This window comes from Dermacentor variabilis, chromosome 11, assembly GCF_050947875.1.
Source record: "Dermacentor variabilis isolate Ectoservices chromosome 11, ASM5094787v1, whole genome shotgun sequence".
NCBI lineage: Eukaryota > Metazoa > Arthropoda > Arachnida > Ixodida > Ixodidae > Dermacentor > Dermacentor variabilis.
Genome location: NC_134578.1, coordinates 48202461 through 48215740, shown reverse-complemented (window position 1 = coordinate 48215740; position 13280 = coordinate 48202461).

Below are 13280 nucleotides of genomic sequence, written 5' to 3'. Positions count from 1 at the left end.
TCAAACATCATTTACAGCGCATACAGGGGCAAGGACCCAAAAGAAGGACGAAGATAAGCGCTGACTTCCAACTGTTTTTTATTTTGTGTGAAACACATATATATAGAGACACCAAGACAAAAGCGCCCCCTACAACTTGTTAACCCAACATGAGCATGCATTAAAATTCAAAGGAACCACGACCGCCGCCTAAGATGAACGAGTGCGCATGTGTGGCCTCAGGAAAACCACTTCTTTATCTGTTAATGCAATCGACGGCTTACTAACTGAGCCACCTACAGCAATCACTGCTGCTTCAATGATAAGTCTGGTGCATTGATTATAATGCCTGGCTAAGATAGTGGTTTCATCAAAAACGGCGATTCAGCCGCATTGCGCGCAATGAACAACTAGAAACCCTTCCCGCCTTTTGCGTCCTTTGCGCAACTGCATTTACATTAAACAAAAAATTGTCTCGAATGGAACAGGCGGCCTACACATCCAAGTACTACGGCTGGATAAAATGTTCGAATGCGGGAACCAATTGACCAAACAGGGAAAGGGCTTTGCTGAACTGTAATGCAGGTCCATTATATCCTTCCCAGAACAATTCCAGAATATCTGGTCTCTGTCAATAACTGTCAATGTATTGACAAGCAACGATCACTCATAATCTTTACTCTTCTTGTGCTGTCACTTTTTGCGGTATGATGTAATCGAAAGGAGGAGGAAATAACTTTATTGTGTCCTGAGCAACCCCTCCCCACCCACTCTTGGTTTAGTGGCCGGCAGGGGTCGCGGGCCGCACCCACATTGGGACGGGAAGCCCGTGAGCCTCCGCCCTTTCGTTAACCCTCTGGACGGCCCGGAGCTGGGTCTGCTGGCCGTCGCTTTGCAGGGCGTCCACCCAGTCTTCTTCTTTCGTGAACACGGTGCCTTCGCGCTTTATCTTGAAACAAAACTGGTGAGCGCGCACGTTTTTGTACGGCAGAATAAAGATCGGGAAAGTGCACCGACGTGCGTTCAAACTAGGAGAAGGTGATTGAAGATAAGGGACTTGGTACCATTCTAGTACTGTGTCTACTGTCAAAAAGAAAAAAAGAGAAAGGAAACCCCCAGTTCCGAGTTTCCGTAATGATTCGAGCTTTATTTCATTTTGACCCAGCATGATGCACCATTAGTTTCATGTGCTTTATCCTTAAGTAAATATTATGACACAACTCATTATTTACCCGTTAATTACATGCAGAAACCAGCCAAAATTATACTATAATAGATGTTATTGACGCATCGCAGTGCACTGCTTTGCACTGCATTGCAACAGTGGGGTTTGCTATCCCCAGTAGCAAACTGTCTGATTGACCTCCCTACCCTTCTTCTTCTTGCATTCTTTATCTCTCTGTATAAAATGCACTACCTTGTGGGAGACAAAGCGCTCGCCTCTTTAGGAATTCTATTCTTCGTCAAGCAATTATATTGCTGTTCCAGCAACTCGCGCACAAATGGGAAAATCAAACCAATTCTGTTTTGTTTTTGTGGGCTCAGATGCGGCACCAGGGGCCAGCTTGCAAGCGCTTCCGTTCTATGGAGCGGTAGACAAAGCTGCCCATGTGTAGTGAGCCGGCTTTTATTGTTTCGTGTTGTAAAGATTGTTAGTTTACTGTAGCTATGTCTTGATTTGTACTGAACAGTGGAGCAAGGCCTCAAGGAAGAGATAATGGCGCATCGGGAGCGAATGACAGAAGCGTTTGATGGTTACGCTGCTTGAGTCTGGACATGTCCGAATTGGCAAAGTTCCCGATTTGTCGCTGTGTGGTTCCCGCTTGTGTGCTCGTAATGTGCCGTCATAGCGCGGGGATATTTGCGCTTAATATGTTTGACGCCATCTAGAGAACTGCGCGCATCAAAGAAGTTGTCTTGTGTTCGGGTACCACGCATCCGCTTGGGCATGCGATAGCCTGCTCTGAAATGAGGTTCAACAATCTACGCGCGCTCGTAACCTGCTCATAAAGTAAGCCCAGTGTAATTTTATTTGGTTTGCATAACCTGGGTGTTAAAATAATGTGTGGTAAGCCGTCGTCACGCACAGAATATTCTTTCAGAAGGCCACTAAGCACCGCCTTACGGCAAAACTAACACATCAATAGAACAAAACCGAACACCTATCTTTTCAGATCGATTTCAATGGTAGCGATATCGCAATTTTCGTTACACCTCTAACTTTTTCGTCACTTGAGTTAAAAGCGTATAATAAAACTGCATTCAGTTCCCTCCAATTTACTGGCGCCCTTACCGGCTTGAGATCGTACTTTATTCGATACGCAAAGAACTTCTGTTAGGATAAGCAACTAAACGTTCGTGATAATAGCAGCGGCTCACTTCATGGGACCATGACTTTCCTGCTTTCAGGCGCTTTTTTTATTGTAGCGACCAAAAAGTTTTTTGATCTGGCTGCTCTGCTGTGCGTTTCTTTGGTGCATCTGCTTCCAGGGCAGCAAGATGTTTTGTTTCGAAAGATGTCTGGGCAATCAAGGCATTTGTTACTGTAAGCAAGCTGTAAATGTTTTATCAGTTGCCAAAAAATCGGCAAACAAGAGAAGCGGATGCAATCATCATAGTTTGCGCATAATTCCGTTGTATTACTAAATGGGACAGCAAATATGCATGAGAATCAGATTGCATTGATGCTCAGCCGGAAAAAGGTGACTTATCATAACTAATGAATGATTTTTTTTACTTAAAGACTACTTGCTGTTCTCCTGCTGGATCTAAGAAGAGGTCTGCTGCCTGCAATGGGTCCATCTTTCTCAAGGAATTGCAGCATTGTTGCTCTCAAAGTGAGTGGATTTTTTGCCTCAGCATTTTGTGACCTGAATCATGACCATCTACTTAGCTGTGTAGGCAATCACTGTTAGAGACATTGGCGTGCTGCTGGATTAGCACCCCCCTTTCATTACTGCAACACATATGGCAGAGTGGAGCTGTGGAAGTATGCGAAGGGGTTAATATATAAGCCAAGTTAGGTTCTCTGAGTCAACACGTTAATATATTGATGTCATTCGATTGTGGTCGAGCAGTCAGAAATGTTAAATAAGGAGAACTAATATTATTTGCGCTTGTCAAGTTGTACAAGCAAATCAATGAAGCTGTTACACATGAAATCGGACATTTTTATATGTGTTCTACAATGCTGCAGTCCTGAATAGCTTTAGAATTATGGGATACCATTACAATTTCTCAGTAAAGCAAGAAGCAAGGTTACACATTGTAGGAAGCTGGCATAAACTAAGGTCTATTTGCCGTGAAGTTTAAATGAGGTGTGGCTGTTATGGTGATTATATGAAATCGGTGCTTCAGGTATACCCTTGTATGAGGCAGACAAAGAGGGAAAAATTTATTTCTTTTGGACAATTGCAGAAATGCGTGGGTAATACTTCTACACATACACATTGCATCGCTATTGTTTAACCAAGTGGTACTCCGGCATGCTAAATTTCACAGGGCTCCGATTGAATAATGACAACTTTTGTGGTAACATTAAGGCAACGCCTTTTATATTGTGAGAGATCACTTTATTGCGTACCATCACAGTGTGGTATTCCCACTAAATGTATTAGACTTAGTCTGTGCCGCCAAGTGGTCTACTTATAGTAATTATTTTTTGCGTTATAAATTACGTGGATACACCAATCGATTTTTGCCGTTGGCGTCCGCCTAGCCGTGATGTTCCACATAAAGACCAGGGCCGTTAACACGATCGCCGCGCGCCTTATGCTGCATGTGGGAGTGAAAGTTTGCGAGAATCAGTCGATAGTCGCGGCTGAACTTCGCACGCGCGAAAGAAGAAAGTGAAGCGCACGGTCTTCCACTGCGCCCGAGAAACCGGGCAAGGGCGTACGGCGGGGGAGTATAACGTATTTTTTATACCCCGGCGACGGCTACGTGCGGCGCGCGGACACCAATATATTCAAAGCGACCTTCGACGTGTACGAAGTGCGTAGAGTGCTGGTGGCCTTGTATGGGCTGTGCTTTCGCGCTTACTTCGCGCTAAAGCGTGACCGAGCACGAAAGTCAATTCCCTCGCTGCTGCTTCCCTGCTACAGCATTTTGAAAGCGACTTTACATGGTCATCGAGTGAAATGCTTTCGCGTTTAGCGGGGCTCGAGTGACACTGTGCTTGTTTTCCTAGTTAGTAAGTGAAAGTGAACAAGTTTGCACCTGATAAATGTAATATTCCACTTCTTACAGCTGCATACAAATTTCCTGTTGCAATCCAATGGTTGTCTTTCGAGCGAAAGGGCGACTTTTTCAATTAAGCCTTTCTCTTTCTCGTAGATGTAATGGCGGCCTCATTGAGTAATTTTACTCAAGGGTTGGAAATTTGCTATTCGCCACAGGTGATTAATGAAAAAGTGGTGCCGCTAAATAAAAGCTCCCTATACATGATCATCATTATTCTAATCATCATCGGCCTTTTTTTAGGTGCACTGGCACGATAAAGGCCTATTTCAGAGGTCTCCTATCAGCCCTGTCGGGGCCTAGCGGATTCCAGGTTGCGCCGCCAAGTTTCCTATTTTACCTACCCACCTAATTTTCTACCGTCTTCCAGAGCACCTTCTTTGCCCTAGCAGCTTCTCTGAATTTCTAAAGGACCACCGTTTAATGTGGTATGCATTAGAGGGCCTGACCAACGAAATCCTTTCCTTAATGTCACCCAGAATATGGACTATCCCCGGTCGCACTCTGACGCACGCCATTCGCTTCGTATCCTAACGAGATGTCAAATATCTTTCGCTATGTCGCTCTTCGCGCGATGCGTGTTCTCGAGCTTATTAGTTAAGCTCCAAGTTTCAGTTCCACGTGTTAGAACAAGTAGAATGACTTTTACGAACTCTTTTTTATTCAACGACATTAGTCAACTCCTAGTCAGCATTTGGTGACGCCTGCCCAACGTGTTCCATCCCTTTTTTTTCATCTGCTATTTTCGTTCTCACGATGAGGGTCCGCTATAATTGATCTAGATGAACGCACTCATGCATAGAATCCAGAGGGAGACTGGCGATAATGAATTCCTGTTACCTATGTGAGAGTTAAGTAAAAAATGAGCTCAAATAGATGTTCTCACCGCAGCAGGATTTATTTGGACGTCCCTCGTGCGACTGTATGTGTCAAATTCATGCCGGAATGTTTCTCATAAAGGTTCACTTTGATGTGTGAGTTGTGAACTTGGGCAAGTACGAAAGACGCTAGAGTGATACACAGCTACTGGATGTTTACCGAAAAGTGGCTACGTTAGAGAATAGCGGGCTGAGCGTGTTAACAGCCATATCGTAAATTACATATAACCGCTGCATCAGTTATGTAGCCGAGAAACGAAGGCATGGCGGGACATTGAACACCGAGGAATGAAGCCTGCAAATAGAGTGATATGGTGACTTGATCAGATTTATATATAGCGATACTTAAATCATACCCTTCAGACGCGTCAAATTAAATTTTTTGTGCTCTCTAACAAAGGTCACATGTCAAACAGGCGATTACACGCATCATTTCCCTGACACAGCGCTCAATCGATTACATTCTAAAACATTCTAAAACATTTCGGGCAGATACTTTGCTACATTATCAGTACTCGTAAAGGATTCTTCAAGTAGCATCATTTTGAATCTTAGTGTTTCAAAAATGTAGTGCTGTTGTAAACTATATTGCTGAAAAAACTATGGAAGAACACAATATCACACGCGTGCCTTAAACATGTTCTAATTGCTACAAAAATAATTAGGCGTATGGGGTGATTATTCATTGTAGTTGGCGGCAGCTAGTTGGCCTCGCGATGTATGTTGGTGTAACACACCGTGAAGAATGTGGAAAAATTGACTTTACTTTAAGACAAATATGAATCTTAGCCATCACAACTGCATCGTTTGACTTGGATTGTTGGCGATCAATAAGTCAAATAGCATTGAAGAAGGCGAAAGAGTAGTTTTGAATCGGAATATGGGTTAACAGAAAAAGAACTTTCCAGCTGTGTCGGGTAGAATTACCTATATATTGGTGATGCACTTCAAGGAAAGATTTCTGCTGACGCTATTCATGTTCGACGTCATTCTTGAAGTCATGGTTTATACAAAGAGATCCCTTTCTGATACTACAGTCTGAGAACATGTTCTTTTAGGTAAAGAAAACATTTTTATATTAAGCGCTCGCCACGACCAAAGCCGCTGAAACGTAAGTTACTTTCGAGGCGCCCGCACATCTCCGGGGCAGCGAAAAGATGCGGCGTTCGCGTTGGTGGAAACCCGACATGTTGCGTTGGCACCTCACGATGATGGCAGTTTGACAACGCTAGCTCGACGCGCAAACACCGGAATTTCGGCTGCCGCCGATGAATTAATTGGTTGCTGGCACAAAGAAATGGACAAGCGATAGAAATTTACGAGTATTATGCCAGTTGACAGTTGTTGAGATAAGGGCATCTTTGGTGCTTGGATGCGAAAAGGGCGCGTGAAGTTTGCGTTTGTTTGCGTAAGTTTACAATATTTTTACTGGGAGCGCGGTTATAACACGCTCGTATCGCTAGCAAGGTGTACGTGAAGTGGAATTACACATGCTTTTTATGTCGTGCCGTGTTGTGACCGTCACCATCAGCGCGTCCTGGTGACAACTTCTCAAATAAAATAAGGAAGAAAAGATGACGCCACACCTGAAAGTGAAAGGGATGTCGATATCTAGCGCTGTTTTGGTGCGAATGTGTGAATTGAATTTTTTGATGGGCCGACCAAGCACCAGTGTTTCGATAGCAATGCCCGCAATTTCTTTTTTTATTTCGTAGCTCGCAAATCATCTCAGCTGATGCCCTCGCCAACGTGTCATTAAGCTATGCGAGTGGCCTGTGTCTTAATGTGAGCATAATTAGACTGTTTTCGATGGCACTTGACTATCTTTTTTCCTTGAAGAACATAAGAGAATTTGAAGGAAATGCATGACAGTGCCTGAGTGGTTTGAAAAGGCGCTTCACATTTGTGCCCAGTGGCCATCGACAAACAAACAAAAATTTTGATTGAAGCAAAGTTGCATAGGCAACACACAGTCAAACAATAAGGATATATGTGAAACCTTCCCACATAATTATTAGTTATCAGAGAAGACTGCGTTGCATCATATCATTGGAAGCTGCTTGTTTTGCGGCCTGTGAATCCCAGTAGCACTGAGCGCCTCTGGGAGAGAAGGAAGACAACGGCGGCGGCGTTTCCTCGAGTTGCGATGGTTATTCATCGTCACGGCCGAACATGGCGTGACCGATGCAGCAGCGTGAAAATCCACGATGACGAACATTTCGCCCTAAGACGTTTAGCCAACCAATCACGTGCAGTTGAAATTTTACTTGAACAAACACGCCTTGATCAAACGCACAAGGAAATTAAACAGCTCCGACGAAACCACGTGCTTAGATTAGGTAATAATAGAATGAGGTGTTTCTAGGAAAGCAATTTTTTTCGAGGAGGTTATTGCGCTCTATTGGACACAATTCTTCCCACCATGTAAAATCCACGAACGCACAATTAAAAAAATGAATTAATTATCTTCCTCTTGGTTATAACGTTGCGATGTGATATGTTTTGGCACATGGACGACGGTATATGCTGATATCAGAGTCCTCGTGCCAAGGGCACTCGAAATCGGCCACATTTTGCGTGGTACTTCCGAAACATTTGTATTTCGAGGTAATCATGGTCAAATTTTACGCTAATCGTACTGCTTTCGCATTCAAGGACGCTAGTTTTGATGTAAGGGCGAGACTACTTTTTCTTCATCCTGATTGCTGAGGAATGGAGGATGCCAGTCTCTTTCGTGTAGCCAACTGCAGGGGTGCCACTTTTGAAAGCTTGGCCTGTCTTCTACGTTGGCGTACTACAGGAAACCAGCTACCTCATATAGGGCTGGGGGCACGCGGGAGAGTTGTTTAACACTGTAGAATCTGAAAAACTTGTTTTTTTGGTGCACTAATGCTATTCGAAATATCTCGGAACGTAAACATTTTAGAACTGCCAAACAAAATGTGGTTGTTTTCGATGCACTTGTGTCATGTTTCTAATATCAGCAGTCGGTAGTCTAAAGGTTCACAGAAATGTAAATAATATTTCTTTTCTTTGTGACTATGTTCATAGTACATTATGGCACCACCATGAAGCATGAAACCGCATGAACCGGTATATATATATATATATATATATATATATATATATATATATATATATATATATATATATAATTTTGGCTTATTTTATGGTCGCACCAATTCAAGCCAGTTATTAGTTTTCTCACTTTTGTCTGCAACTACAGCGGAGAATACGAAATTTGGCACAGTATGCACTTGAAAGACAAAATATGGTGACGTGCTGCCATCCGTTCAACAGCGCGAAGCTGCAGGCAACTTTATCACAAGATGGAATTTATTAAGTCGTTACGGTGAGGGCGAATCGTCTACCAAACTGTCGCCTGAAAAGCGAAAAGGAACTGAAATGTAATGGACGTGTTGTTTGAGAGGAACTCACAAGCGCGATAGATGACGTGGAGCTATCGTGTGGGCAGTAGTACGATAACCGCGCTGTGACATTTCTCTCGAGCTTTGTTGGGAGAGCTCTAGTCCAAAAGACTAAGCGCTGGTTTACCTCCGCCAAAGAGTTTCGCGAAATTTATTGCCCCAGCGAAGTAAAGGTCCACAACAGGAACCTGGGCAGGGTAGACCTGCTGGACTCACTGCTTGGACTTTACCGCATACATATCAGGTCGATGAAATGGCACTTTTGAATTTTTATGCATATGCTAGACTTATCAGTTGTAGCAGCATAGCTATTGTACAGGAGGGTGCAGGAGCAACTTGGGAAGAAACAAGTACTACCGCTGGCTCAACTAAAAGCAGAAATTGCAGAATGCCTTACCTCGCATAAGAAGTGCCTACCCAACAAGTGACCAGGAAGGCCTTCTAGTCAAAACATCGAATTCCAGGTTCAAGTAAAAATATGCACAGGGACCCGCGGCCGCCATGCCACCCAAAGACGTCCAATCTGACCAAAGTCGGCCTTTGCCCAGAATTTGATGAGAAGAAACAAAGACGTAAATGGCCATCTTGCACAAACAAGTCGTCGGTAAAATAGAGGAAGGGCAGCATTCATCTGTGGCTGAACACAGCAAACAACTGTTTCATGTTATTGCACACATCGCGCTAGAAAGACCGCCGTCCGTGAAGCTTTGTTTTCCTCCCATGGCAGCAAGACCACTCGGCCATCTTCATGGTGCGCCATATTTGCCGCAAAGCTGTATCTTTATTAATACAGTCGTTATAACTCTGAAATTTTTGTATATGTGTTTGTTCATTCAATCAATAAGAAAAGCTGAAAAAAATTTTTAGAATGACTTTTCAAAACTCATGCAATAGAGGGCTAAATATATATATGTAGAATTCTTATACATATATATATATTTCCACATAAAATATAGCATTCTTCTATGTAAACTGAAGCTCGGCTGCTGGCAATCGTAAACTCCAACGACAGCCACTCGCATCTAGCTGCTTGTAACTGGCTTCATCGAATCTTCCAGGTGGTCCTGGGGTGCGAAAGTAAACAACAAAATATAGAACAGACGACTTTGAAAAAGGCGACAAACTAAAATGACAGCGGCTATACCGAAAAAACGATGACATTCAAAAATTATGTTACACGCTATATAAAAATCATGTTCCACGCTATTAAATTGTCATCATTTAGGCGCATCCTTGCCTGCCAGGAGAAACGTCATAAGAAAATAACGCCGCAAGAGCAACGCATCGAGGCTTTCCGAAAGCTGTAAACAAAAGTGTCAACAGATGTTAGAATCATGCGAGCACACAAGAAAACAAAACCTAATAAAATAAAGGGTTGTTCGAGAAGTTCAGCAGAGTCTCTTTCCATCACTACTGCTGTAGAGTTCCCTGAAGTACGAACGATTGCTTGGAAACGACAACATGGCAGACGTGAAGGACTGTGCTGCGTTCTTAGAATGTTGTTGCTGCGCCGACAACGTCTATGCAGTAGGAATAATCAGATTCGTCAGAAGACGTTGTATGGCACAAAATAGCAGCGTATAAGCCTTGCCTTCATTCCATGTCGAAGCTGTTGTGTTCAGAATCATGCATGGTTTGTGGGTGCTTGCGCAATTACCTGATTTCTAACTTCGGGCGTTTTTGATATTTGTTTTCACGCGAAGCTTGTATTGCCTTACAAGTCGCGTTGTAGTGGTCACCCAAAAGCTGAGTTGCTTCCCGAGTAGAGCAGGTGCGCGAAAGCTTGCTTTGATGAGATGACCGCTGCGCCGGAGCATGAGTCGTTAGCGAGGATTCCACAACCAATCAGAGCTGCTGTTTCGCTTCCATCGTGAAGGGAAAGGGCAGTAAAGGGTATCTCGCGCGCTGTGCCGGCTTCGTTTCCGCTCAACTCACGGTCTGAAAACAGATGGTACGTCCACGCCTTTTGCGTTCCCGCAAGGAAAGGACAGCGTTCGACGAGTTCGTCATAAGGCTCACCGTCGGCGCGCTCATCCAGCCCTTGAGGCCTAAATACACACCCACGTACCATGAACGCGCACAAACATCACGTCACGTTGGCGAGAACAAGCTATAGTTTTACCGATGGTTCGGCGCACTGGCGCGGCCAACATAAAGGGACGCGGCCAACGCGCTCCAACGCACCCCGCGTCTAACGACGCTCGCCCGCGTGCTGAACACGTCGGACTCTAGGCGTGTATTTTGAGCTTACCGAGCCCAGTCAATCGGACAGGAACGAGAAGTTCCCGAGCTGAGGGAGCGGTAGGCCGAAGCAGTCCGTTACCGTTACCTGTGGGTTACTTATCCATGACGATGGCAATTTGCAGACGAGATAAGCTTCGTTTACCACCCATTTCCCGGTGGGGGAAAAGTTCGTAATTATTTGTTTATGAGCTATCAATGTTTCTCGTGAGCCTTCTTGATGGCCGCAAGAAAACCGGCCGACAGTTGCTCATCAGCATACTCGAAAATCATTTAAATGAGCAGTGCATACCCACTGACTGGTACAGCGGAAATCAGAAGTCAGCAAGGAAGTTTCCCAAACAGTCCACCTGATCACTAACAGTGGAATGGTCCTAAAAAAGAAGGAATGTGACATTTCCTGCATTCTTTCGCCCAATCTTGCACCGTTATACTACTAGCTTGTACAATTGTAATTGAATTCATATTATCACCGCTCGATGACGCCATGGCGGCTCAAGTTAGAACATGTGTCTGGGCGAGCGTGCGATGACATCGGATCTTTAACGTAACACCCTCGCCACATTGGGACCTGTCGTCCCATCATGGTGTCCGCCATGATTCTGCTTAGACTTGGTAGCACTACAAGGCTCGTGTGCTTGCAATTCCTGTGACAGCTTGACCCTTCGTATGAACTGTTCCTAATAAAACGTGGCTCATGCATGGACTAGTAATTGTGGATGTCCAATAAAGCTGCCGCTGGTCCTTGTAATACACGTTGCGGTTGCGTGTTATGACCAATCGCTTCGAAAAAATGATGGACCAAAGCTTGTCAAGATTATTTTATTCTGCGCCCTAATTTACTATTATTAAACAAAGACAGTGTTCGAAAACAGCGTATAGTTATACTGTGTGAGAACAGCAGATGCCTGGTCTCAAAATAAACTGTGAAAATTTCCCTGTAGTGAGCATAGTATGGGGCGTGCTAGGTTTTATTAGGATACGAGCGCGTAAATATATCGAAGAGGGACATTTACTGACTCCAAAAGATAAGAAATACATTATGTTTTAAGAGTAACGACTCTGAATATTAGGCGGGCTGCATCTTGGGCTCGAAATTTCAAAAAAAAAGAAAGAAGATATTAAGAAATCTTTACCAATGTCAGTCCAAAGGCCCTCGCCCTCCGCCTTTACGGTAGTGCTGCTTCCTTCCTGTGGTCGAAGCAGCGTAGGAGAGTGGTCCATATCTTTGCGACATGAATTAGAGTTTAACATGCCGAAATCGACATCCACAGGCACAACTTGGCGCTTATTTTGTTTCCGCTATCTGACCTGGTATGGGGCACATTCTGTACTACATATTCCAAAAAACTATATAATGTATATATAAAATATGTAATGTATCTACGCATCCTTATGGCAAGCAAAGCTACATCAATGATCAACATCATGTGCGATAGCGTCTGCTTGCCCACGACTGCAGTTGACAACTGCGCGCGACCTCGCACGACACTGCAGTCGAGCTTTTGCTGAGCCGTTTGCTTCGCCGGCTTCAGCGTTCGCTGCCCACAATGTAGCACACGAGAAAGAAGCTTTTGCTGCTGCTGCTCTTGCAAAGACGGCGGGAGCGCAGAAAGCGTCTGCAGTGATGTTGGTTGGTCCGGCCCGTCTTTCCACAGGGTAAAGAAGAAGGACATTACGGCTGTGAGTAGCTTCTTTCTTTTCGATAATCTACAGCGGTAGAACTAGGAGCCAGTGTTTGGACAGTGGGCTTATCTTCGCCGGGACGGCGATTACTTACAGCGTTATTAACTGCGCACATATACGAGACATAAGTGAAAGGGTTAAAGTAGTGATGCGGCTATCGTACCCGCAGGGGCGGAGCAACGCGCCGGAGACGCTCGGCGCGTCGCGCTTGCACAAGCACAACGGGGGCGCCCTAGCTCCGGAGGAGCAAGCGACGGGGCCCGTGACGCAATACCACCTGCAGGAGAGCAAGCTATGAGGCGACGCATGGCGGAAAGGGGCCACCCACGCCGAAAAGCACCCCCTCTACCCAAGAATGACATGAAAATCATTATTAGACCGAAGCCAGGATTGGCGATTCGGGAATTGCGGACGCATGAGGTAGCCAGAGCCATAGTCCAGGCGTGTGGCGGACTTGCAAACATCACAGGAGACGATTTCTTGCTGCGGATACGGCCGGGCTCTAACATCGTCATAGCAAGCGCACCCGAAGAACGAACAGCGGAACGGATCCTGAGGATCAAGGAGCTGGAGCTGCGAGGCAACCGACATTCTGTGAACACATACATCTGCACTCCCGACTACCTCCTTAAGGGAGTCATACATGGACTGGAGCCTGGCACTACAGAAGACGAACTCATACACAACCTAAGAGTGCGGACGCAAGGGGTACGAATACTCTACGCCCGTATGCTTGGCAAATCGAGGACGGCAGTGCTGACGGTCGATGGCCCCATCGTGCCACGCTACGTATAGTACTACGGTGGCGAGACGCCATGTATACCCTACC